This window comes from Manihot esculenta, chromosome 16 (genome assembly GCF_001659605.2).
Source record: "Manihot esculenta cultivar AM560-2 chromosome 16, M.esculenta_v8, whole genome shotgun sequence".
In the NCBI taxonomy this organism is placed as follows: Eukaryota; Viridiplantae; Streptophyta; class Magnoliopsida; order Malpighiales; family Euphorbiaceae; genus Manihot; species Manihot esculenta.
This window is the reverse complement of record NC_035176.2, coordinates 13,816,252-13,844,043: the sequence shown is the minus strand read 5'-3', so window position 1 is coordinate 13,844,043 and position 27,792 is coordinate 13,816,252. Positions and strand designations below refer to the sequence as shown.

Below are 27,792 nucleotides of genomic sequence, written 5' to 3'. Positions count from 1 at the left end.
TATGAGATGAGTTATGGCATGAGATAGCCATACCAGGTCGCTCCTGGATAGTCCAGGTCGCTCCTGGTACTATGAGATAGACAGATAGCCTGTCAGAGCAGAGATAAGAGAAGTCCAGGTGATGACCTAGTCTCCTTGGCACAGTGGGACATGTTATGATATGAGACAAATAAGAGAAGTCCAGGTGATGACCTAGTCTCCTTGGCACAGCAGGACATATTATGACATGTAGTAGAGGGCTATTGGTGACAAGTTCATCCGTGAGATGATATGTTTGTGATGTGATGCATTTCATGAAAACATGTAATGAATGAATTGTTTTATTGTTCCTCCTCACTGGGCTATAGAGCTCATCCCACTCCCTTAACCCCAGTTTTGTAGGTTCTGAGATAGCTATGGGAAATCAGAGTCAGAAACAGTAAAGAAAGATATGCATGAATGTATATTTGTAATAGCGCAGTGGACATGATGTAAATAAAAGATTAGTTATAATGTAATGTATAGACATATACTATCATACTGGATAGACTTGTGCTTTCCCTAATGTCTTTGCTTTAGTGTGATGTATGATTAATCCCTTGTACATGAATCCTGTTTTACGTTTCTTGATGAGAAATGTGTGTATCAGGCTTAATGTATGGCTTTGATGAGATACCAGTGGATTGTGTTACAGATTAAAAGGGTTTCAATCCCTTAACCCACAGCAGATAGTAGTCACTGGTATAGGCCCTGAGCGCCATTTCAGATTGGCATATCTGAGTAGCAGTAGTTAAGCCTGGAGAGTTTTACAGGATTGTTGAGTATTTTTTATCATGTATGGGATTTATCAGGTACACAGAGAGTATAGTCGGCTTGCTACGGGTCCCGGCGGCCTTAAGCCGATCTAGATCCTAGTGCCAGTGATGGTTCGGACCGTAACAGAGGGGTACCAGTTTCCAGGCTGTTACACATGTGCATTAATGCTATGATATGAATGATATGTATGTGATGCGGGTTCATGTGTGCCCACATGAACCATATGATGGTAACGTTTATGTGATGTGTACTATTTTTCAGAAAACAGGATGAGGGGAACTCGTCGATCTGCACGATTGACTGGAGTGCCACCTGAGGATGAGGGCATGAGCGCCCGTCCTCCTGCATTACCTAGGCAATGTCTAGTAGGGCTAGCAGAGAAAGAGCAGCAAGAGACCCTAGAAGGTCTCTGGATCTGGATAGAAGCAGATCAGTGAGGGGAATAGTTCAGGGAGGATTGTCAGAGGACATGGGGGATGATATGGATGTAGAGCAGAGGAGAGATGGCAGTATGGGAGTTAGCATGTCAGAAGAGGGAATGGGAGAGTCCCAAGGAGGCACTCAGGCCTCGGGATTTGTTCAGCCACCCCACTACCCACACTTCTCACAAAATCCCGGGTATTCGATGGGAGGTACATCGGATTACCCTAGCTTTACCCCTTATCCCACATAGATGCCATACCCACCCTACTACCCACCATATCCACAGTACCCAATGTATCCACCCCCACCTTACTATCCAAATCCAGCTAACCCTACCTCAGAAAATGTTGCACCTCCTCCACCATCAGTAGAACCCACAATTCCAGAAACCCAAATACCTAAGCCTAGCTCATCTGGAGGGAGCAAGGTCAAGATGACCGACTACATGAATCTGGGTGCTCCCCAGTTTGAAGCCGGTGATGACCCGTTTGTGTACCTTGAAAGGGTCAAAACAATTACAGATGAGATAGGAGCTGATGACAGCAGAGCCATTCAGATGGCTGGGTTCACACTCAAATGCAAAAAGGCCCGTGAGTGGTTTAAGAACTATGTGAGCCCGAGGTTGGACAGCCTATCATGGGAGGAGTTTGCAAATGAATTTGCAGGATGGGCTTTTCCTAACAGTTCAAGAGAATTGAAGATGATTGAGTTTGAACAGTTAAGGCAGTAAGAGGAAATGAGTGTAGATGAGTACACCGACAGATTCTTGGAGTTGTTGCCGTTTGCAGGGCAAACTCTTGACACAGACCAGAAGAAGTCAAGGAGGTATATCATGAAACTTCACTCCAGGTATTCCTCCTTGATTCAGTCCGCAGATAGGGAGAGCTTCCATGCCATAGTGGATATGGCTAGGAGGATGGAGGCTAGTGCTATCATCGAGGGGAAAGTCAAGCAGTCAGTGGCACAGCCTTCTGGTTCTAAGACCCCAGGCTCTTCTTCTATGAGTGCAGCAGCTTCAGGTAGTAAAAAGTGGGACAGAGGCTCTAGGAAGTCCAAGAAGAACAAGTTCTGGAACAAGGTTAAGTCCAGTCTGGGATTTGTAGGTGGCTCAAGCTCTGGTGCAGATAATGTAGTTTGTGCAAGGTGTGGTAAGCCACATAAGGGAGTATGTCGGTATGGGACGACAGCCCGTTTCAAATGCGGTCAGGAGGGACATATGGCTCGAGAGTGTCCAAGAGCAGTCCCGATGGCACAGTCCCAGCAGACAGCTTCTGGTAGTGTAGCGCAGCAAGCAGCTCCAGCCACGACTCAGGCCAGTGGCAGAGGCAGAGGGAGAGGGGCAGCCTCTTCTTCAGTGGGTTTCAGAGGTGAAGGTCCATCAGCTCCAGCACGGATCTTCACAATGACACAGCAGGAGGCAGATGCATCTAACACTGTGGTGGCAGGTAACTTAGTCATTGGTTGTTCAGATGTGTATGCCTTGATGGACCCTGGTGCATCTCATTCTTTTATCGCACCGAGAGCCGTTGAGAGGTTGGGGTTGATGATCTCTGGGTTAGAGTGTCCTCTCTGGGTCAGTGGACCCAAGTGTGATCCATCAGTGGCAGAGTCAGTCTGCCAGTGTAGTCCTGTGTTTGTTGAGGGAAGATGCTTGTCCGCCGACCTTGTGGTTCTAGACTTGACAGATTTTGACGTCATTCTAGGGATGGACTGGTTATCTACCCATGGTGCTACCTTGGACTGCAGGGACAAGGTAGTCAGGTTCAGAGGTCAGGATGGGTCAAAGGTAGTCTTCAGAGGAGACAGGAGGGGTACACCTAGAGGTCTGATATCAGCTCTTCAGGCTCGTAGGTTGCTTAGGAGGGGATGTCAGGGGTATTTGGCTCATGTGAGAGAGCTTAGCAGTCAGGTTAGAGAGCCCGCCTCGGTGCCGATGGTCAGAGAGTTTTTGGATGTGTTCCCAGACGAGCTGTGTAACAGCTCGGAAACCGGTACCCTCTTTGTAACGGCCCAAACTGCTCGGCACTAGGATCCAGATCGACTTAAGGCCGCCTAGACCCGTAGTAAGCCTATCCTGAACTCTGTGTACCTGTTAAAATCCCATACATGATCCAACTGGACTATTACTTTTTAAAACTTTTCTTTAAAACTACCAGACTTAACCTTTAAAACACTATACTATAGGTCCAATCATATGAACCAAATGCTCAGACATACTAATCTGAACTAGCCCTCAGGGCTATCTGTAATAAACCAGTGATACTCTACCAAGTAACCTCCATGCACTATGCTCTGAAACATAGAACCCACCCTGTAGGGTCAGCATATCATAAGTTAACTGTACTGACTCTGCAACTGCTAATCCTGACGACCTCCCTGACCTGTCGGGTCCAATCCTACACAAATGGACTCGAATGAGGTGTCAAACATACTCTTATCAACTCTTAAACAATCCCCCATAATCCCTTCTGACCCTCTAAACGAAATCACACAAAGCATGCAAAAGAAGGCTGGACAGAACACATTCGGCGGCAGGTTCGGCGGCCGAATGTCCTGAACAGAGCCGAAACTCAAGTACCTTCGGCGGCCGAATATCCTCTTTCAGCGGCCGAACCTGAGTTCATCAGGAACTCAGCTTCGTGCACAGCCACCTTCTGCCAAGCACCAACTCTACTCTAACATGCATATCTCCATCCTCTACTCACATATACACATGTATATGCACAAAGGGGTCCAAAACTACCTATCAACCCCAACAAACAACACTCATAACACATAATCAAACTTCTCCATAAACTCATCAAAACTAACCTCAGCATGCAACTCTACATAACTCCCCATAACCTCTTTAAAAAGCTATTAAAAACCATTAAAACAAACTTAAAGACTTCCCTTACCTTCTGAAATCAGAAGAGGAACAACCAAACTCAGCAACTCCTCCTCCAAAGCTTCAAACCCTCACAACTCTTCTTTTCGCTCAAAAACGTTCAAAACCTTTGTGAAATGATCAACCCTCTGCATAAGCTGATTAAAAGCTTGCATATGAGTCAGGAGAAACGTGGCCTAACCTCTGGTCATGATCTGGAGGTGAACACCTGGCCAAATCACGGACTGAAGAGTGTGCACAGCTTAACCGACCATCCCAGTTTCGACTGCCGAAACTGCATGCAAAACCATGCAACTTTCGGGGGCCGAACTTAACATTCGGGGGCCGAACATTGGGCACTTTCGGCGGCCGAACTTCACATTCGGGGGCCGAACATGACAGACACTCCTTTGGCCATTTCTCCCTAAAACTCAGCTATTTCCTAATCAAACCGTTAAAATACTTTAAAACATTTTAGAAAACCTTCACTCTACCCTCAGGAAACCTCTGACATCCTTGAATCCCACCGAACGGTAAGAATTCCGATGCCGGGTTTAGCCGGGTATCACAAGCTGCCAGGTTTACCACCTGCTAGGGAGATAGAGTTCGAGATAGAATTGATGCCTGGAACCCGACCGATCTCTATCCCTCCCTACAGGATGGCACCAGCAGAATTGAAAGAGTTGAAAGAGCAGTTACAGGAGCTGGTAGACAAGGGCTTCATCCGACCGAGTACCTCACCTTGGGGTGCTCCAGTTTTGTTTGTGAGAAAGAAGGATGGATCCCTCAGACTTTGTATCGACTACAGGCAGTTGAACAAAGTCAGTACCAAGAATAGGTACCCTCTGCCAAGGATCGATGATCTATTTGACCAGCTAGCAGGAGCGGGTTGTTTCTCCAAAATAGATCTGAGGTCCGGGTATCATCAGCTGAGAATCAGAGAGGAAGATGTGCCAAAGACGGCTTTCAGAACCAGATATGGGCATTTTGAGTTCCTTGTAATGCCGTTCGGGTTAACCAACGCCCCTGCAGCATTCATGGATCTCATGAACAGAGTGTTTAGCCAGTACCTGGATCACTTTGTGATTGTCTTCATAGATGATATCTTAGTGTATTCCAGGAATGCAGAGGAGCATGCCCATCATCTGAGGTTGGTTCTGCAGACCTTGAAGGAACACAGTTTGTATGCCAAGTTCTCCAAGTGTGAGTTCTGGTTGAGGAGCATCTCATTCTTGAGGCATGTTGTGTCAGAAAATGGGATAGAGGTGGACCCCAAGAAGATAGAAGTTGTGGCTAACTGGCCTAGACCCACTTCAGTGTCAGAGATCAGAAGTTTCTTAGGTTGGCAGGTTACTACAGGAGGTTCGTTCAGGACTTCTCGAAAATTGCAGCTCCTCTTACCAGACTAACCAGGAAGAATCAGAAGTTTGTGTGGACCGACCAGTGCGAAGAGAGTTTTGAAGAGCTTAAGAAGAGGTTAACGTCGGCACCAGTGTTAGCTTTGACAACTAGCAATGAGGACTTCACAGTGTTCTGTGATGCATCCCGTGTGGGTTTGGGTTGTGTGTTAATGCAGAATGAAAGGGTGATTGCTTATGCTTCTAGACAGCTGAAGAAGCATGAGTTGAATTACCACACACATGACCTAGAGATGGCAGCAGTAATCTTTGCACTCAAGATGTGGAGGCACTACCTCTATGGGGTTAAATGTGAGATCTTCACGGATCATAAAAGCCTACAGTACATCCTGAGTCAAAGAGATTTGAACTTGAGAAAGAGAAGATGGGTAGAACTACTGAGTGATTATGATTGCAAGATTCAGTATCATCCGGGTAAGGCGAATGTTGTGGCAGATGCCCTAAGCCGGAAATCACTAGGCAGTTTATCCCATATCACGGCGGAGAGGAGACCAGTGGTGAAGGAGTTTTACAAGCTCGTTGATGAAGGTCTTCAGTTGGAGTTGTCTGGTACAGGTGCTTTAGTTACCCAGATGAGAGTGGCACCCATGTTTCTGGAGCAGGTGGCTCAGAAACAACATGAGGACCCAGAGTTAGTGAAGATTGCCAGGACTGTTCAGTCAGGCAAAGATAGTGAGTTCAGATTCGACAACAAGGGGATCCTCTGCTATGGGAGTCGTTTGTGTGTACCAGATGACATAGAGCTAAAGGGAGACATTATGAGAGAGGCTCATAACGCAAGATACAGCGTTCACCCCGGAGCCACCAAGATGTACCAAGATTTGTAGAAAGTTTATTGGTGGCCAGCTATGAAGAAAGAAGTGGCACAGTTTGTGTCAGCCTGCGAAGTGTGTCAGAGGGTGAAGCTGGAACACCAGAAGCCGGCTGGGATGCTTAACTCGCTACCTATTCCAGAGTGGAAATGGGAAAATATAGCTATGGACTTTGTAGTGGGGTTACTAGCGACGTCCAACAGATTGGACTCCATATGGGTGATTGTGGACAGACTCACCAAATCTGCTCACTTCATCCCTGTCAGGAGTGGCTATTCTGTGGACAAGTTGGCGCAAGTGTATGTTGATGAGATCGTCAGGCTGCATGGGGTTCCTGTTTCAATAGTGTCCGATAGAGGGCCCCAGTTCACCTCCAGATTTTGGCGGAGTCTGCAGAATGCCATAGGTACCAGGTTGGATTTTAGCACTGCTTTCCATCCACAGATGGACGGACAATCAGAGAGGACCATCCAGACGATAGAGGATATGCTCAGAATGTGTGTGCTGGACTTTGGCGGTTCTTGGAGGCAGCATCTACCCTTGGTGGAGTTTGCCTACAATAACAGCCATCATGCTAGTATCGGGATGGCTCCATATGAAGCTTTGTATGGGAGGAAGTGCAGATCACCTGTTTGCTGGGAAGAAGTTGGAGAAAAGGCCTTGGCAGGGCCTGAGCTAGTAGAGATTACCAGCAGGGTAGTACCCATAATCAGAGAAAGGATCAAGACTGCTGCAAGCAAACAGAAGAGTTATGCAGACATCTGCAGAAGGCAAGTAGAGTTTCAGGAGGGGGATCTGGTATTGCTCAAGGTGTCTCCTATGAAAGGAGTGGTTCGCTTCGGGAAGAAAGGTAAACTAGTCCCACGATACATCGGACCCTTTGAAATCTTGCAAAAGATTGGGAATGTGTCGTACAAGCTGGATTTACCTGCTTCAATGGAAAGAATCCATCCGGTTTTCCATGTTTCAATGTTGAGGAAGTTTGTGTCAGATCCGGGCAAGGTTCTTAGTGAGCCTGATGTGGAGATCCAAGAGGATCTCACCTATGTTGAACAGCCAGTACGGATCATAGACACCCAGATCAAAAAGCTAAGGAACAAGGAAATCCCGATGGTGAAAGTCCTTTGGAACCACCACAATATGGAAGAATGCACCTGGGAGACACGGGAGTCCATGCTCCAGCAATACCCTTATCTTTTCTAAGGTTAGTCTCTTATGTGTTTTATGTGCTTTGTATGTATGTTATGTGTATGCTTTGCATGTGCTAGTTGAGGAACATTCGGGGACGAATGTTCTTAAGGGGGGGAGAATGTAATACCCGGCTAGACTCCGGTATCGGAATTCCTACCGTCCGGTGGAATCTCGGGTGTCGGAAGCCTCTAGTAGGGTAGAAACATGTTTTCATAAAATGTTTTAATGTATTTCATGGTTTTAAGTAAAAAAGAAAATGAGTTTTTGCATGAAAACAACATTGGAGGAAAACTCAGGTTCGGCCGCCGAACCTCAAGTTCGGCCGCCGAACATGCATGCGTTTCGGGTGTGCCTTAGGCCCCCGAAAGCATAAGTGAGGAAAACCAGGTTCGGCAGCCAAACCTTATGTTCGGCCGCCGAACATGGCATGCATGCGAAGGCACTTTCGGCTCCCGAACGTGGCCTGGCCAGCCACCTATAAAGGGGTCCCTTAACCGAAAACGGGCGAGCTTTTCTCCCCATTTTCGGCCAAGGTGAGCTCTCCGCCATCCTTCGCCGGTTTTGAGTTCCTTCCTTCAAATCTTTCTCGATTTTCATTAGTTTTACCCTTGTTTTGAAGATTTTGAGCATTTGAGCAAGTTTTGGAGCTTGGAGGTTCAAGGAACTCTCTCTCTCCCATTTTCCGAGCTAGGGTCGTTCTCCTCTCGGTCTTCAAGAGGTAAGGGCCGATCTTGAGCTTATGGCATGTTTTAAGTAAGTTTTAAGTTGATCTATGGGGTAGAAATGCATGTTTAGGTTTTTGGTTGGTTTAAGGGTTATGTTAAGTTTTTGAGCAATGTATGATGCTTGTGGTTGTTTGATGTGTTGTAGATGGGGTTTAGGATAGTTTGAAGCCCCTAGGAGCTGATGTATGTATCTATGTATGTTTTGAGTGAGTTGTATGCTTGATCTAAAAGGTTGGGAGGCAACTGTGCATGAGGAACCAAGTTTCTGCCCTTTGGCAGAAACCAGGTTCGGTAGCCGAAGGACTTTCGGCCGCCGAACCTGCTTGGGAGGCAAGCCTTTCGGCTGCTGAAGCCTACCCCCGAAGGAGGACTTTCGTCTCTGGAGGGTAGTTTCGGCCGCCGAAAGTGCCGCCGAACATGCATGAGTTTCGTCTCTATCTGGGAGTTTCGGTCGCCGAAGGTGCCGCCGAACCTGCCTGACTTTCGGCTCTGGACGAACCTGCTGCCGAAAGTGCCCTGTTCAGCCTTCCTTTGCATGCTTCCCATGGATGTTTTGAGGTGTTTTAAGGGGGTTTTGGGGGATGTTTTAGAGTCATGTTCTAGTATGTTTGGTCCATCATTTAAGTCCACCTTTGTAGGTTCGGACCCGAGGAACCGAGGACCCCAGCAGTGACAGCTGCTTCAGAGTCTTGTCAGAGTCAGCCAGAGGTGAGTAGAATAAACTCTTATCTTTTAATAAATGAAGATTTTAGCATAAATCATGCATCATAAATGCCATGTGATATCCTAGGTTGCTTGCATTAGAATTCACGAATATGTTGCATTGCATATCTTGATGTTGATGTGGATGGATGTTGGATGACCCATTGGTCCTCAGTATGATGAGACATGATATGATATGATATGGAAGTCCAGGTGTGGCCTGCACTACGCCCCTGGCACTATGTAAGTGAAAGTCCGGGTGTGGCCTGCACTATGCCCCCGGCACAGTTGGACATGTATGTTATGAGATATGTAAGGGAAAGACCAGGTGTGGCCTGCACTACGCCCCTGGCACAGTTGGACTATGTAGAGGACCCTTGGTGACAAGTCCATCCTTGATGTGATATGGTTGTGATGTGATGCATTACATGATAGCATGTGATTTAATTGTTATTATTCTGCTCACTGGGCTCTTGTAGCTCACCCCTCTCCCTTATCCCCCAGATTTGCAGGTACAGGGTAGACCAGGAGGTCAGCAGGAGTAAAGTCTGTTTTTATGTAATAGTTAGGAGTTGTGGACATGATGAAATTGTAATGTAATGTTTTATGTAGTCATGATATGTAAAATGATATTGAGGATTAGAGGTTGTGCTTGATCCTATATGTATGGTATTCCCTTTTTAATGCATGATCACTATTATTATTGATGAGATGTGTAATCAAGCTTAATGTATGTTATTGATACCCCATTGGAGCATGTGATGAGGGCTCCAGTGTGAGGTTTATGGTTATGTTAGTATGCATGCACAGGTTAAGCTTGATTTATGAAAGAAAAAGTTTACATGTTTATGTATCTGTATGATCATGTATGGGATTACACAGGTTTACAGGTTGTATGTCAGGCTTGCTACGGGTCCCGGTGGCCTTAAGCCGATCTGGATCCTAGCGCCGGTAGCGGTCCGGTTTCCAGGTCGTTACACCCAAGCCATGTGCCCCTCTTGCCCACATCTGAAACATACATTCGTCCCAGCCCGGCAGATCCCTTTGTGTGGTTTACCACACCTCACACATACTGCATTATCTGCACCAGAGCTTGAGCCACTCCCTATTCCCAGACCTGACTTAATCTTGCTCCAGAATTTGTTCTTCTTAGGCTTGGCTTTACCCCATCTCTTACTGCCTGAACTCAGAGAAGAAGGGTCTAACTTTCCCCCACCTGGGGTCTTGGAACCAGAAGGCTGTGCCACTGACTGCTTGACTTTCCCCTCGATTATTGCACTAGCCTCCATCCTCCGAGGCATATCCACTATGGCATGGAAACTCTCCCTCTCTGCTGACTGAATCAAGGAGGAATACCTGGAATGGAGCTTCATGATATACCTCCTTGACTTTTTCTGATCTGAATCAAGGTTCTGCCCCGCAAATGGCAACAGCTCCAAGAATCTGTCTGTGTACTCATCTACACTCATCTCTTCTGTCTGCCTTAACTGCTCAAATTCAACCATCTTCATCTCCCTAGAGCTTTCAGGGAAAGCCCATCCTGCAAACTCATTTACAAACTCCTCCCAGGTCATGCTGTCCACTCTTGGGTTCACATAATTTTTAAACCACTCACGGGTCTTCTTGCATTTGAGTGTGAACCCAGCCATCTGAATGGCTCTGCTATCATCAGCTCCTATCTCATCTGTAATCATCTTGACCCTACCAAGGTACTCAAATGGGTCACTACCTATTTCATATTGGGGAGCACCCAGCTTCATGTAGTCGGTCATCTTGACCTTGCTCCCTCCAGATGAGCTAGGTTTAGGTACTTGGGTTTCTGGGACTGTGGTTTCTGCTGGTGGTGGAGGTGGCACAGCGTCCCCTGAGGTAGGGTTTGTTGGATTTGGATAGTAAGGTGCGGGTGGATACATGGGGTACTGTGTGTACGGTGGGTAGAAAGGTGGGTATGGCATCTGAGAGTGATAAGGGTTAAAACTGGGGTAATCCGATGTACCTCCCATCGAATACCCGGGATTATGTGAAAAGGGTGGGTAGTAAGGTGGCTGAACAAATCCCGAGGCCTGAGTGCCTCCTTGGGACTCTCCCATAGCCTCTTCCGACATACTTACTCCGAGACTGCCATCCCTCCTCTGATCCACATCCATCTGATCCCCCACATCCTCTGACATATCCCCTTGCACTGTTCCCCTCACTGATCGGCTCCTACCCAGATCCAAAGAACTTCTAGGGTCCCTTACTGCTCTTTCTCTGCTGGACCTACTCGAAATTGCCCTAGGCAATGCAGAAGGACGGGCATCAGTGCCCTCGTCCTGGGGTGGTACTCCAGTCAATCGTGCAGATCGACGAGTTCCTCTCATCCTGTTTTTTGGAAAACAACACATATCATACAAGCATTAGCATCATATGGTTCATGTGGGAACACATGAACCCGCATCACATGCATCACATACATAGCATATCATCATGGCATTTCACATCATCATACAAGACAGGACTCCACATCCTATCCTAGTGGACATGATCTTTCCTATTGTGCTTGACCTTCTATAACATCTATGAGCCCGACACTCTAGGTCCGACCATATGAACCTAGGGCTCTGATACCACTCTGTAATGACCCGGAAACCGGACCGCTACCAGCGCTAGGATTCAGATCGACATAAGGTCGCCGGGACCTGTAGCAAGCCAAACATACATCCTGAATACCTGTCAAATCCCATACATGATCACACATATACATAAACATGAGAACTTTTTCTTTTCTTTTACCAAGCTCAACCTGTGCATGCACCTAGACATGAACATAAACCACACTCTGGAGTCTCATCACATGCTCCAATGGGGTATCTCATCAAATATCAAGCTTGGTTGAACATAAACATCATAAAACATAGATCGGGTATATACATGGGATTATTCAAATATACTATGGTCAAGCACAATTCTAATCCTCAATATCAATATTACATAACATGACTGATCATAACCTTACATCATTTTACAAATCATCATGTCCATATCTAACTATTACAAATCACAAGACTTTACTCTTCTTGACTCCCTGAACTAGCCCGTACCTGCAAACCTGGGGGATATAGGGAAAGGGGTGAGCTACTAGAGCCCAATGAGCAGAATACTAAAACATTTAAAATATATGCCATCATGTAATGCATCATATCACAGACAATTCACATCAAGGGTAAACCTGTCACTAAATGGTCCCAGCATCATATCCGTGCCAGGCCGTAGAATGGGGTCCTGGTCTTCCTGTCATATCATAACATTACTTACCATTGCCCCAGGGCCTCATCTGGGCACCTGGTCTTTGTAACGATCCGGAAACCGATACCCCTCTGTAACGGTCCGAACCGCCACCGGCGCTAGGATCCAGATCGGCTTAAGGCCGCCGGGACCCATAGCAAGCCAAACATACCTCCTATCACCTGGTCAAATCCCATATATGATCAAAACATGAACATAAAAACTTAAAGATTTGATGTAAATACCGAGCTTGACCTGTATGCAACATAACTGAAAACATAAAGAAATCCCCTACTAGAGCCCTCATCGAAACGCTAACTGGGTCAACATAACATACATCAAGCTGTAGTCACATCCAAAGAACTAGAACCTAACCTGTGCATGCATCAAACCACAAACATAAAACCTCCACTAGAGTCCTCATCAAACTCTAACGTGGTAAACAACACATGCCACAAGTTTAGTTCAAACACAACTCAACATAAAACCATAACATACATCATGTACTAAACAGGGACTAACCATAACTTAGGGCCAAGCACAGTACTAATACATAACATAACTCCACTATACTTACATTACCTTACATTTCATTATCTCAGTTTACATTACATCATATCCACACTAACAGTACTAATCTATTAGATAAGCAAGAATTTTACCCTTGACGTCTTCCTGGCCTACCTCTGACCTGCAAAACTGGGGTTAGGGGAGAGGGGTGAGCTAAAAAGCCCAGTGAGTAGAAACAAAGAAAACAATTCATTAATTACATGCTTTCATGAAATGCGCCACAGCACAAACAATTCACATCACGGATTGGACATGACCACCAAAACTCCCTCTATCTATAACATAACATGGTGCCCGGCCCTTTGGGCTCCTCAGGACTTCATTAACATAACATAGCTAGGGCTATTGGGGTCGCCTTGGTCCATCCACATCAACAGTAAATAATGCAATGCGTCATATTCGTGAAACTAGTGCAATTAACCTATTACATATAAACATGATGCATGAACATGCTTTAGGCATTTGATTTCTTAAAATAAAAGATTAAGTTAGTTCTACTCACCTCTGGCAGACGCTGAACTAACTCTGCAACTGCTAACACTGATGGCCTCCTCGATCCCTCGGGTCCAATCCTACACAGGTGGACTCGAATGAGGTGCCAAACACACTCTAACAACTCATAAACAACTACCCAAAAACCCCTTAAAACATCACTTAAACATGCATAGAAAACAACCATGAAAAGGCTGGATAGGGCACTTTCGGCGGCACCTTCGGCGGCCGAACTCTCTCTCCAGAGACGAAACTCGGGCACTTTCGGCGGCACCTTCGGCGGCCGAAAGTCCCTCTCCAGAGATGAAAGTCAGGCACTTTCGGCGGCCGAACCTTCCTTCGGCGGCCGAAAGTCTGCTTTCAAGCCAAAACTCAACTTTCGGGGGCAAGGTTAGGCGGCCAATCCATGCATCCATAAGCAGGTTCGGCGGCCGAAACTACTTTCGGCGGCAGAACCTGAGTTCTTCCCAGAAGGGCAGAACTCAGCTTCTCATGCATTCAAGCCTCCCAAACCTTCCAAACACCCCAAAACAAGCACCCAACCTTACCAAAACATGCATAAACCTTTAACCATGCACAAAGGAGCTTAATAACTTGATTAAACTCCAAAAACAACATCAAAAGCATACATAGATAGCTTATGACCCACATAGGCCAAAACCATCAAAATAACCCATAATCTCACTTGCTCTTTCCCAATCATGCATACACTCTCCCACATGCATAAAGGAGCATAAACTAGCATAAACTCCTCAACACAAACATTACATAACATACATTGGGCATAAAACCCACATAAACCTAAACATGCATATCTACCCATACTCAACCTTCAAAACCTCTTAAAACTCACTTAAAACTTCATGAAATGTAAAGGAAAGTATAGATCCACACTTACCTCTTGAAGATCGAGGGTTTGTGCGAGCTTTAACTTGGAGATGGGAGGAACCAACTCCTTGGGTCTCCAAGTTCTCAAAACTTGATCTAAGCTTGAAAACTCTTCAAAACAACCATAAAACTCATGAAAACATGAAGGAGATGAAGAAAAACATGAAAATGACCAAAGGAGGACAAGAACTCACTTGAGCTCGAGAATGGGGAGAAAACTCGCCCATTTCCGATCTGAGGGCTCTTTATAGGTGGCCTGGTCAATGATCTACGGCAGCCTAACGTGCCCCCTAAACTTATGCATGTTCGGCGGCCGAACTTGAGGTTCGGCAGCTGAACCTTGGTTTGTTTAAACAAGGCTTTCGGAGGCCAAAAGCGCTCCCAAAACCTCCCCATGTTCGGTGGCCGAACTTCACTTTCGGCGGCCGAACCTGGCAAATGCCTCCTTGGTCTTTTCTTTTCAAAACTCAATTCTTTTCTATTTAAAACCATGAAATCAGTAAAAACATTTTAGAAAACACATTTTACCCCTCTAGAAGCCTCTGGCATCTTCAGAATTCCAGATTCCAACGGAGATTCCGCCGGAAGGTAGGGATTCTGATGCCGGAATCTAGCCGGGTATTACATTCTTCCCCCCTTTAAGAACATTCGTCCCTGAATGTTCCACAAACAAACAGGCATTCTGAAAACATAGCATCAAGCATACATAAACATGCAAGCAAACAAGCAAGCAAAACCTAAAACCTCTCTCCAAAGAGAGACACAGGTACTGCTGGAGTATAAACTCCCGGGTCTCCCAGGTATACCTTTTTCTCAAAAGAAACACCTTAGCAATACCCAACCTTCTCCTGAACTCCACTGGCTTCTGCTGCACTTCTCTGATCCTTACTCTCTTCTCTTTATCTTTACCAACTGGCTTCTTCTCACTGCTAACCCAACGCTAACCCAACTCTCACAGGTAGTACCCAGATTTCAGATCTATCTTGGAAAACAAACAGCTCCTACTAGCTGTCCCAATAGATCATCCATCCTGCATGGGAATATCTGCCCTTGGTAGTGACCTTGGTCAACTGCTTACAGTCGTTACAAAGTCTCAAGGATCCATCCTTCTTTTCCCACAACCATACTGGAGCAATCCAGGGTGAGGTACTAGGTCGGATAAAACCCTTGTCTACCAAGTCACACAACTACTCTAACAACTTCTACAGCTCTATAGGTGCTATCCTGTAGGGAAGGATAGAGAAGGACTCTATCTCTCTGACAGATGGCAAACCTGACAACTCGTCTGGGAAGACATCTAAGACTCTCTCTAACAACTGGCACTGAGGCTGGTTCCCTGACCTGACTATTAAACTCTCAAACAAGAGCTAGAACTCTCTGACAACCCCTCCTATGCACCCTACGAACCTGACAGGCCGACATTAAACCTCTAGGCATCCCTACTGTGTTCCCTCAGAAGACTACCTCTGACCCATCCTGTCCTCTGAACCTGACTACCTTGTCTCTACAGACCAAGATAGCACCACGAGCAGAAACCCATCCATCCCTCGATTGACGTCCGGACAGTCAAGTCTAGGACTTCAAAGTCGAGTGGAAGGCATCTACCCTCAACTGACATCGAACTGAACCGGCAGACTGACTCTGCCACAGATGGATCACACGTGAGTCCACTGACCCAAAGAGAACACTCTAGCCCGGAAGCTACCAACTCAACCTCTCGACGGCTCCTAGAGCAACTAAAGAAAGAGAAACATCAGGGTTCACAAAAATATACACATCAGAACATTCACAAGTGAGCGTACCTGACACCACCATGTTCGATGTGTTTGCCTCCTGCTGAGCTTGGGTGAAGATCCGAACTGGAGCTGACGGACCTTCTCCACAGGAACCTTCAGAAAGAAAGGTTGACCCTCTCCCTCTGCCTTGACCACTATCCTGAAACATGGCTGGAGCTGCTGGCTGAGCCGCTCTACCTGAAGTTGCCTGCTGAGACTGTGCCAATCAGGGTGCAATGGGACACTCACGTACCATGCGCCCTTCCTGTCCGCATCTAAAACATAGATTAGTCCCAATCAGACAGACTCCCTTGTGCGGCCTACCGCACCTCAAGCATCTTGAACTGCCTGAGCCAGAGCTTGAGCCACCACCTAATCCCAGACTAGCCTTCAAATTCTTCCAAAACTTCTTCCTCTTCCCCCTCAAGGTTCTGGCCCACTTCTTACTTTTTGTGGAGGCTGTACTCAGAGTGGAGGGATCAATCCCTCCTGAACTTGAAATTCTGGAATCCTGAGTCTGAGCATCCTCCTAAGAAACTCCCATACTTTCTTCTGGCACTCTGATTCCCAAACTGATATCTCTTCTCTGAACATCCAACTCTACTTCCCTCATACTAGCTGACATCCTTCTTGGAGCCATTCCTTCTCTGCTTACATCAAAAGACCTTCCGGGGTCCCTTGATGTTCCCCATCTGCTGACTCCCCACGACTGCGCTCTTGGCAGAGCAGGGGGAAAGGTGTCCAAACCTTCCCTCTCAGATGGAACTCTAGTCGATTCCACAGATCGACGAGCACCTCGCATTCTGGCTCCTCTGAAGAACAACACACAAGCAACAAACAAGCATTAGCATCATACGGTCCATATGAAAACACATGAACCTACAACATACATAGCATACATAGCATATCATACATAACATTAATGCTCATGCATAAAATCATGGCATTCTACATCAGCATACAAGACAGGACTCTACATCCTATCCTAGTGGACATGATTTTTCCTATTGTACTTGCCCTTCTATGACCTCTAAACCAACCTCTTTCCGATGTGGGATATCTCTAATCCTTGAGCACTTTGCTCAACACACCGTACTGATGAGGCCCAAAGCTCTGATACCACTCTGTAACGACCCGAAAATCGATACCCCTCTGTAACGGTCCGAACCGCCACCGGCGCTAGGATCCAGATCGGCTTAAGGCCGCCGGGACCCGTAGCAAGCTAAATATACCTCCTATCACCTGGTCAAATCCCATACATGAACAAAACATGAACATAAAAACTTAAAGATTTGATGTAAATACCAAGCTTGACCTGTATGCAACATAACTGAAAACATAAAGAAACCCCCTACTAGAGCCCTCATCGAAACTCTAGCTGGGTCAACATAACATACATCAAGCCGTAGTCACATCCAAAGAACTAGAACCTAACCTGTGCATGCATCAAACCACAAACATAAAACCTCCACTAGAGTCCTCATCAAACTCTAACGTGGTAAACAACACATGCCACAAGTTTAGTTCAAATACAACTCAACATAAAACCATAACATACATCATGTACTAAACAGGGACTAACCAAAACTTAGGGCCAAGCACAGTACTAATACATAACATAACTCCACTATACTTACATTACCTTACATTTCATTATCTCAGTTTACATTACATCATGTCCACACTAACAGTACTAATCTATTACATAAGCAAGACTTTTACCCTTGACGTCTTCCTGGCCTACCTCTGACCTGCAAAACTGGGGTTAGGGGAGAGGGGTGAGCTAAAAAGCCCAGTGAGTAGAAACAAAGAAAACAGTTCATTAATTACATGCTTTCATGAAATGCGCCACAACACAAACAATTCACATCACGGATTGGACATGACCACCAAAACTCCCTCTATCTGTAACATAACATGGTGCCCGGCCCTTCGGGCTCCTCAAGACTTCATTATGCCCGGCCATTCGGTGTAACGACCCGAAAATCGGACAGCTACCGGCGCTAGAATCCAGGTCAGCTTAAGGCCGCCGGGACCCGTAGCAAGCCTAACATGCAACCTGAAAACCTGTTTAATCCCATACATGATCAAGAAAATACATAAAAATTTAAAACTTTTCTTTCGCTCATACACCAAACTCAACCTGTGCATGCACTATACATAAACATAATCATAATCATAATCATGACCCCTCTGTGGGATCCCATCAATGCCCCAATGGGCGATACATCATAAGTTGAGTTGGTTTGCATAATCATCATAAAATATCTAAGATCATGTATTAAAAGGGATATCTTATACATATAGTCAAGCACAACCTCTAATCCTCAAAGTCTTTACATGACTAAAACTGTACTTCTACATAACATTAATACACTTATCATGTCCACACTATCTATTACATACACATGACTTCATTACTCTTACGAATCTCCTGGTCTACCCTGTACCTGAAAATCCTGGGGAAAATGGGAGAGGGGTGAGCTACTAGAGCCCAGTGAGCAGAATAATAAAAACATTTAAATCATATGGATCATGGAATGAATCACATCACAGCTAATCACATCAAGGATGAACTTGTCACCAATAGCCCTCTACAAAGTCCAACTGTGCCAGAACGTAGAATGGGTCCTGGTCTTTCTCTTACATAACATAGCATAACATAACAGTCCAACTGTGCCAGAATGTAGAATGGGTCCTGGTCTTTCCCTTACATGGTGCCAGCGAACGTAGAATGGGTCCCACTGGTCTTACATTCCGTACTGTACATACCACATCATCATATCATAGATCGAGGGGTTTGGATCATCCAACATTCATCCACATCAATCAACAATAAAGTATGCAATGCGACATATTCGTGAATTCTAATGCAAACAACCTAGTACATCTCATGGCATTCTTGATGCGTGAAGCATGCTAAAAAGTCCATTATTTGCTTTAAAACATAATGAGTTATCCACTCACCTCTGGATAGCTCTGACCAGACACTGGAGCAGCTGGCTCACTACTGGGATCCTCGGTTCCTCGGGTCCGAACCTACACAGGTGGACTCAAATGAGGGACCAAACAAACATGAACATAACTCTAAACTACTCCCCAAAAACCCCCTAAAACATCATGAAACAATCATAGAAAAACATGCAAGAGAGGGCTGGACAGGGCACTTTCGGCGGCAGGTTCGGCGGCCGAAAGTCCCTCCAGAGCCGAAAGTCAGGCAGGTTCGGCTGCACCTTCGGCGGCCGAAACTCCCAAACAGAGGCGAAACTCATGCATGTTCGGCGGCCGAAAGTTCCTTCAGCTGCCGAACCTGGTTTCTCCCTTAGTGGCAGAAACTCAGCTCTTCTATGCACATTTGCCTCCAAAACTACCCAATCATGCATAAACCTATTCTACAACATTCCCAAACATACACAAACAAGCATACAAGTTCCTAGGGGCATCAAACCATCAAAAACCCCAACTACAACACCTCAAGCAACACACATTGTTCATAAACACATATAAAACCCATAAACCTAACCATGAGCTAAACATGCATTCTACCCCATAGATCCAATTAAAACTTACTTAAAACATGCAATGAGCTTAAGATTGGCTCTTACCTCGTGGAGATCGAGAGAGAGACCACCTAACTCGGAGATGGGAGGGGTTGAGTTCCCTTGAACCTCAAAGCTCCAAAACTTTGCTCAAAGCTTGAAAATCTTCAAAACAAAGTAAAAACTCATGAAAATCGAGTAGGATTGGAAGGAAAGAACTCAAGATCGGTGAGGGACGGCGGAGAGCTCACCTTGGCCGGAAATGGGGAAAAAGCTCGCCCGTTTTCGGCTAAGGGACCCTTTTATAGTGGCTGGCCAGGCCACGTTCGGGGGCCGAACGTGCCTCCGCATGCATGCCATGTTCGGTGGCCGAACTTGAGGTTCGGCGGCCGAACCTGGACTTTCCTCACTTATGCTTTCGGGGGCCTAAAAGCGCTCCCGAAGGCATGCATGTTCGGCGGCCGAACTTGAGGTTCAGCGGCTGAACCTGAGTTTTCCCCCAAGGTTGTTTTTATGCAAAAACTCATTTCCATTTTACTTAAAACCATGAAATACCTTAAAACATTTTATGAAAACATGTTTCTACCCTACTAGAGGCTTCCGACATTCGAGATTCCACCGGACGGTAGGAATTCTGATACCGGAGTCTAGCCGGGTATTACATTCGGGCTCCTCAGGACTTCATTAACATAACATAGCTAGGGCTATTGGGGTCGCCTTGGTCCATCCACATCAACAGTAAATAATGCAATGCGTCATATTCGTGAAACTAGTGCAATCAACCTATTACATATAAACATGATGCATGAACATGCTTTAGGCATTTGATTTCTTAAAATAAAAGATTAAGTTAGTTCTACTCACCTCTGGCAGACGCTGAACTAACTCTGCAACTGCTAACGCTGATGGCCTCCTCGATCCCTCGGGTCCAATCCTACACAGGTGGACTCGAATGAGGTGCCAAACACACTCTAACAACTCATAAACAACTACCCAAAAACCCCTTAAAACATCACTTAAACATACATAGAAAACAACCATGAAAAGGCTGGACAGGGCACTTTCGGCGGCACCTTCGGCGGCCGAACTCTCTCTCTAGAGACGAAACTCGGGCACTTTCGGCGGCACCTTCGGCGGCCGAAAGTCCCTCTCCAGAGACGAAAGTCAGGCACTTTCGGCGGCCGAACCTTCCTTCGGCGGCCGAAAGTCTGCTTTCAAGCCAAAACTCAACTTTCGGGGGCAAGGTTAGGCGGCCAATCCATGCATCCATAGGCAGGTTCGGCGGCCGAACCTGAGTTCTTCCCAGAAGGGCAGAACTCAGCTTCTCATGCATTCAAGCCTCCCAAACCTTCCAAACACCCCAAAACAAGCACCCAACTTTACCAAAACATGCATAAACCTTTAACCATGCACAAAGGAGCTTAATAACTTGATTAAACTCCAAAAACAACATCAAAAGCATACATAGATAGCTTATGACCCACATAGGCCAAAACCATCAAAACAACCCATAATCTCGCTTGCTCTTTCCCAATCATGCATACACTCTCCCACATGCATAAAGGAGCATAAACTAGCATAAACTCCTCAACACAAACATTACATAACATACATTGGGCATAAAACCCACATAAACCTAAACATGCATATCTACCCATACTCAACCATCAAAACCTCTTAAAACTCACTTAAAACTTCATGAAACGTAAAGGAAAGCATAGATCCACACTTACCTCTTGAAGATCGAGGGTTTGTGCGAGCTTTAACTTGGAGATGGGAGGAACCAACTCCTTGGGTCTCCAAGTTCCCAAAACTTGATCTAAGCTTGAAAACTCTTCAAAACAACCATAAAACTCATGAAAACATGAAGGAGATTAAGAAAAACATGAAAATGACCAAAGGAGGACAAGAACTCACCTGAGCTCGAGAATGGGGAGAAAACTCGCCCATTTCCGATCTGAGGGCTCTTTATAGGTGGCCTGGTCAACGACCTTCGGCAGCCTAACGTGCCCCCTAAACTCATGCATGTTCGGCGGCCGAACTTGAGGTTTGGCGGCCGAACCTTGGTTTGTTTAAACAAGGCTTTCGGAGGCCAAAAGCGCTCCCAAAACCTCCCCATGTTCGGCGGCCGAACTTCACTTTCGGCGGCCGAACCTGGCAAATGCCTCCTTGGTCTCTTCTTTTCAAAACTCAATTCTTTTCCATTTAAAACCATGAAATCAGTAAAAATATTTTAGAAAACACATTTTACCCCTCTAGAAGCCTCTGGCATCTTCAGAATTCCAGATTCCAACGGAGATTCCACCGGAAGGTAGGGATTCCGATGCCGGAATCTAGCCGGGTATTACAGTCTTCGCGTTCCATACCGTGCCAGGCCGTAGAATGGGGTCCTGGTCTTTCCTCAGGGACTAATTAGATCATACAGCATTCACCCACATCCACAACAAAGAATGCAGTACAACATATTCGTGGATTCTAATGCAACAACCTATTATATCACATGGCATTCGTGATGCATGATTCATGCTAAAACTTGCATTAATTTAAAACATAAGGTTTATTCTACTCACCTCAGGCTAACTCTGACAATGAACTGAAGCAACTGACTCACTGCTGGGGTCCTTGGTTCCTTGGGTCCGAACCTACACAGGTGGACTCAAATAAGGGACCAAACATACTAGAACATGACTCTAAAAATACTCCCAAAAAAACCCCCTAAAATCTCATAAAACAATCATAGGAAACATGTAAAGGAAGGCTGAACAGGGCACTTTCGGCGGCAGGTTCGGCGGCCGAAAGTCCCTCCAGAGCCGAAAGTCAGGCAGGTTCGGCGGCACCTTCGGTGGCCGAAAGTGCCCTCCAGAGACGAAAGTGCCCTCCAGAGATGAAAGTCCATTTTCGGGGGTAGGCTTCGGCAGCCGAAAGGCTTGCCTAATAGGCAGGTTCGGCGGCCGAAAGTCCTTCGGCTGCCGAACCTGGTTTCTGCCAAAAGGGCAGAAACTCGGCTCAAACATGCTCCCATGCCTCCCAAGCTTCCAAACATGCATTCAACTTACTCAAAACATGCATAAACTCTTACATCAACACATTGGGGTCTCAAACTATTCTAAACCCCAACTAAAACTCATCAAACATTCATATATAACACACATTATCCATAAACATAACATAAAACCTAACAATGCTCAACTAACCTAAACATGCATTTCTACCCCATGAATCAACTTAAACTTGTTTAAAAATATAAAACGAGCTTAAGATCGGCTCTTACCTCTTGAAGATCGGGAGAGAGACGACCTAAACTTGGAGAACGGTGGGAGAGAGCTCCTGTGTCTTCCAAGCTTCAAAACTTGCTCTAAGCTCAAAAAACTTCAAAACAAAGTGAAAAATCATGAAAATCATGAAAGATTTGAAGGAAGAAACTCAAGATCGGTGAGGGACGGCGGAGAGCTCACCTTGGCCGAAAATGGGGAGAAAAGCTCGCCCGTTTTCGGCTAAGGGACCCCTTTATAGGTGGCTGGCCAGGCCACATTCAGGGGCCGAACGTGCCTCCGCAACGCATGCAAGTTCGGCGGCTGAACCTGGACTCCCCTCACATATGCCTTCGGGGGCCTAAAGCACTCCCGAAGTGCATACATGTTCGCCGAACCTGGGTCTTCCTCCAAGGTTATTTTCATACGAAAACTCATTTTCTTTCTTGCTTAAATACATATAATGCAATAAAACATTTGGTAAAAACATGGTTTTACCCTTCTAGAAGTCTCCGACACCCGAGATTCCACCGGACGGTAGGAATCCCGATACCGGAGTCTAGCCGGGTATTACACCATTTAAGTAAAACAAATCAAATCGATTGAACTGAATTGGTCAGTTCGATTCGGTTTTTCGATTTAAACTGAAAACTGAATAAGTCTAGAGGCAACAACAATGATTATATATATATATATATATATAAGAATAATGAAGGAGCAATTGAGGGAGTAAAGCGACAATATGCCAAAATAAAGCTTAATCCAGTTTGTTCTACTATCTTTGTGGAAAAAACAACAACATTTATCTATATGTTTAACCATTTCATTTAGCCGTGGCAACAGTTCCACAATTTTATCCATCAGTTTTCGCTCTTCCATTAATAGTAGCTAGCTTATAAATTGCCTTCACTCCATTATGCTTTCTATCCAACAACTTCATTTGTTTGAAGGTAACTAAATTACCTAATATATAATCACATCTAAGGATCAATTTTTGCATTATATCATAGGTCACTTAATGTTGCTAAGATGATTGTTGAGAAAATAAGAATATGATTTGAATGAGTGCTAATCAATTCATCAGTTTGCAAATATAAGAATTCTAAATATTTCTTTCTAATTAATAATATCAATCACTTTTTATTAAGATTCAATAAGAACAAAAGGAGCACATATCTTAAGACAATTGAACTTGCCTTTAAATAATTCTCCAAAAAGTATAATTTTTTTTCCAAAAAGTATAATTTTTTTCCAAAAAGTATAATTTTTTTCCAAAAATAATGAATCAAATATGTAACTTCTAATCTTTGTTTGTTGATTCTCATATTAAATTATTTCAAAATAAAAAAAAAATCATAGAGCTACATTTTTTAATATAATTACTCACTAATTCATCAACTTCTCCAAAATAAACGAACACATAAAATATATTAGGAGCAATTTCAGTAGAAACAAATGCATGACAATTAAAGGAGAGCGATACCTTGTAGAATATCAAACCATCTGATTTATTGATAATGTATAAACTATATATTGTTCATATTTCCAGTCACTTCCTTAAAATCTGAACTGAAAGAAGAAGAAATAGAATTCAAAAATCCTAATGATGATAAAAATGTTTACAATAGAATATCAAGAAGTCAACCACTCACCTCTTAGGTAAAAATCTTATGAAGATGATTTTTTTTCTCCACTCTCACATCTTATGATCAGTGCCTTCAAGTATAAGCTGATTTGTATAATCACTTCAGAATTCCCCATGTCCTACAGGTGGTAAATCATATTGCAGAGGTTGATTTTAAGATTCCAACTATAGCTTAACATTCTTATAATCTTATTGAGATTTCAAACACCTAGCCATCTTAGCTCAGTGGTAGAGCGCATGGCTTTTAACCATGTGGTCGTGGGTTCGATCCCCACAGATGGCGACATTAAGCTTGTAATACAAAACTATATTACATAACCTATTATACACCATAATATATATTATCAAACATCCACCATCAAAAATAGATAGAAATTGTTTTTTCAATTTTATTGTTTTTTCAATTTTTGATAACATTTATTATAACTAATCATTTAAAATTTTATTGTGATAATATTATATACACCACAAATAAGTTTTCCTTTTATTACAATTTATTTCTTAATAAAATAATTTTTTAAAAAAAATATTTGGGCCAAAATTTTGGAGGAAAATCCAATCTCAATATATTCTGTGACAAATATTTATAATTTATCATTAAATATATAGATGATGAACTAAATATATTATAAGAACATAATTATATAATGTCACTAAAAGTTATTTCTCATGATAACAAATTATTTTTGTCATAATATGTGGCTTTTTAATGACAAATCTTATATTTTCAAAAGATAATTTGTCACAAAATATCAAATTTGTGACGTATTTATAATTTGTAATTTTATATAATTTTTAAGTGAAAAATATTGTAATTGTTAGACTCCATTTTGTACACAATAATATATATTGTCACAAATTTTTTCATCACTAAAATTTTATATCTTTAAAATTGGTGAGAAATAATTGCATGCAAAATAGTTAATGATAAATTTTATAATTTAACATGAAAAAATATATGTCGGTGATGAATCTAATATTTTATCACTATTAGAATTCAGATTGACATACTATATTGTCACATAATAAAAATAATGTCACTGAAATATTTCTACCATCAAAGATAGAAAATTTTTTTTCTTCAAATTTTTTGATAATATTTATTATAACTCATCATTTAAAATTTTTTAGTTACAATATCATATTACAATAAGTATTTTTTTTATTATAATTTATTTCATAATAAAATGAATGCTTTTGTCACAAAAATTTTTGTGAGAAATCTAACTTCAAAAATATTTTGTGACAAATATTTATAATTTATTATCAAATATATATATTAGATGATGAACTAGATATATTATAATGACACAATTATGTGATATTTTTAAAACTTATTTCTCATGACAACTAATCATTTTCGTCATAATATTTAATTTTTAAATAATGAAGTTTATATTATCAAAAAGTAATTTATCACAAAATATTATCAAAAATATAATTTATCACAAAAAGTAATTTAGGTATTTTTTGCTATTAACCTTGTACTAAGATTAGCTTAAATAGTTATTTTATTCATAATTTGGTCTTTAAACCCAAATTTCATATGGAAAAGATACTTTACTCATAATTTATTATCTGAGAACCTATGCACTTACAATGAATATTAATCAAGTTTTTGGTGTCTTTGTTAGAAAAATTATTTGGTTTAATATTGGTGTCTTTGTGAGAAAAATTTTATTTTGAGAAATTAATTATTTAGTCCATGTAATATGGCAAAACTCACTACTTGGTCATTTTATTTTGAAATATGCATTAAAATGTCCTTGACGTTTTAAAAAGTCCACTAATTAATCCCTCCATTACTTTAGCCGATAAGTATTGCAAAAATGTCTAAAATGCCCCTAATAATTAGTAGACTTTTTAAAATGTTAGGGATGCTTTAGTACATTTTTCAAAATAGAGGGACCAATTAATGAGTTTTATCATATCATAGGAACTAAATAGTAATTTTTATTTTTATTTTTATGAGATGATCTAGAAGCAACTAAGATTTCCTTATTTATGATCTAGAAGTTGAGAAAACTTCTAAAACATTGAGAAAGGAAGCCAAAAGAAAAAGGCAAGAGGAAAGAAATCAATTTGTGGAATCTCTAGTGTGAGGCGAGAATAAAATTAAATTCAAGTTGGAGAAGAAATGAATTAAGAAGTTAAACAAGCTCATTAGAATAATAAAACTATGTGGTATCATGCCTATCTAAACTTTACAGATTTTAGATGAAGGCATTATTAAGCCAATGGTTGATGCAAACAACTTTGAATTAAAGTCATTCTTGGTGCATATGGTGCAACATCCACAATTTAGAGGACATTCTATAGAGAATTCTAATGTGCATATGGAGCATTTCTTAGAAATTAGTGACATGATTAGACACAGATTGTTCCCTTTTTCATTGACAGATCAAGCAACAAAATGGCTTCAAGCATTATCTCCATGACCAATTACTACTTGGGATGAGCTACCAAAAGTTTTTATTGGGCAATATTTTCTACCTAAAAAAAGACAAAAAATTTAAGGAATGATCTTTATTCTTTAATGCCATAAGAAGATAAATCTCTTTATAAAGTGTGGAAAAGATATTGACAGGTTGGCGATATCCACAAGTGTATGGAATAGTCTCAAGTAATAAAGAGGGGGTAGAGTATCGTATCTACTGGACTGAAAATTAAGTATCAAAATATTTGTAAATCTAATTATTATTTAGACTATCAATTGTGAAGAATGATTGTAAACTTACTGAAAATTAAGTACCAAAATATTTGTAAATCTAATTATTATTTAGACTATCAATTGTGAAGAATGATTGTAAACTTGAAATTAAATAAGAAAATAAAATTAAACACTCAACAAGGCAAAATTCATAAAATAATTAATATTAAGTACTAGGATACATTGATTTCACTTAGGCCTGATTCAATACAGTCCAATATTAATTATGAAATCTACGACAAATAAATCCTAAGGTAATTGACCCTCTCTCCCGGTAAGACCAAATTAATTAACTAAAGATTCTTATCTATCTCCCAATAATTTGATAATTCTCTAATTAATTTCACAAACGCTGTCATTATTTTGTGTAAGGCTTCACATGTCAAATCTTCATTCTCAATCCAATTAATATTCATGTGATATTCAATTTCCAATTCAGTCCTAAAACGTTCTCTTCCAATATTAATCTCAGGATAAAATCATTCAAGTATCAGGTAGGTGCTCAAAAGCATTAATCTCAAGAATTGAATAATACATTGGTAAAAAAATCAATTCAAATAAATTAAAGAGAATTAATAATCTAAACTATATCAAGTCCCCTAGCAAAGGAATTTAGTTGCTCATGTTCAAGAATTCAATAATAAACTCTATTGAAAAATTATCCAAAATCATTCTAAAATAATTGTGAACAACAAATCAAAAGAATAAGAGAAGAAAGAAAAACTC

General features: G+C 42.6%; 1 non-coding gene across 1 annotated transcript; it reads left to right on the top strand.

Annotated features, from left to right (window-relative positions):
* The first annotated feature begins 24,567 nt into the window (after positions 1 to 24,567).
* TRNAK-UUU lies at positions 24,568 to 24,639 on the top strand. The gene has a single exon. It is a non-coding gene; the product is annotated as a tRNA-Lys (tRNA).
* Positions 24,640 to 27,792: the final 3,153 nt, after the last annotated feature.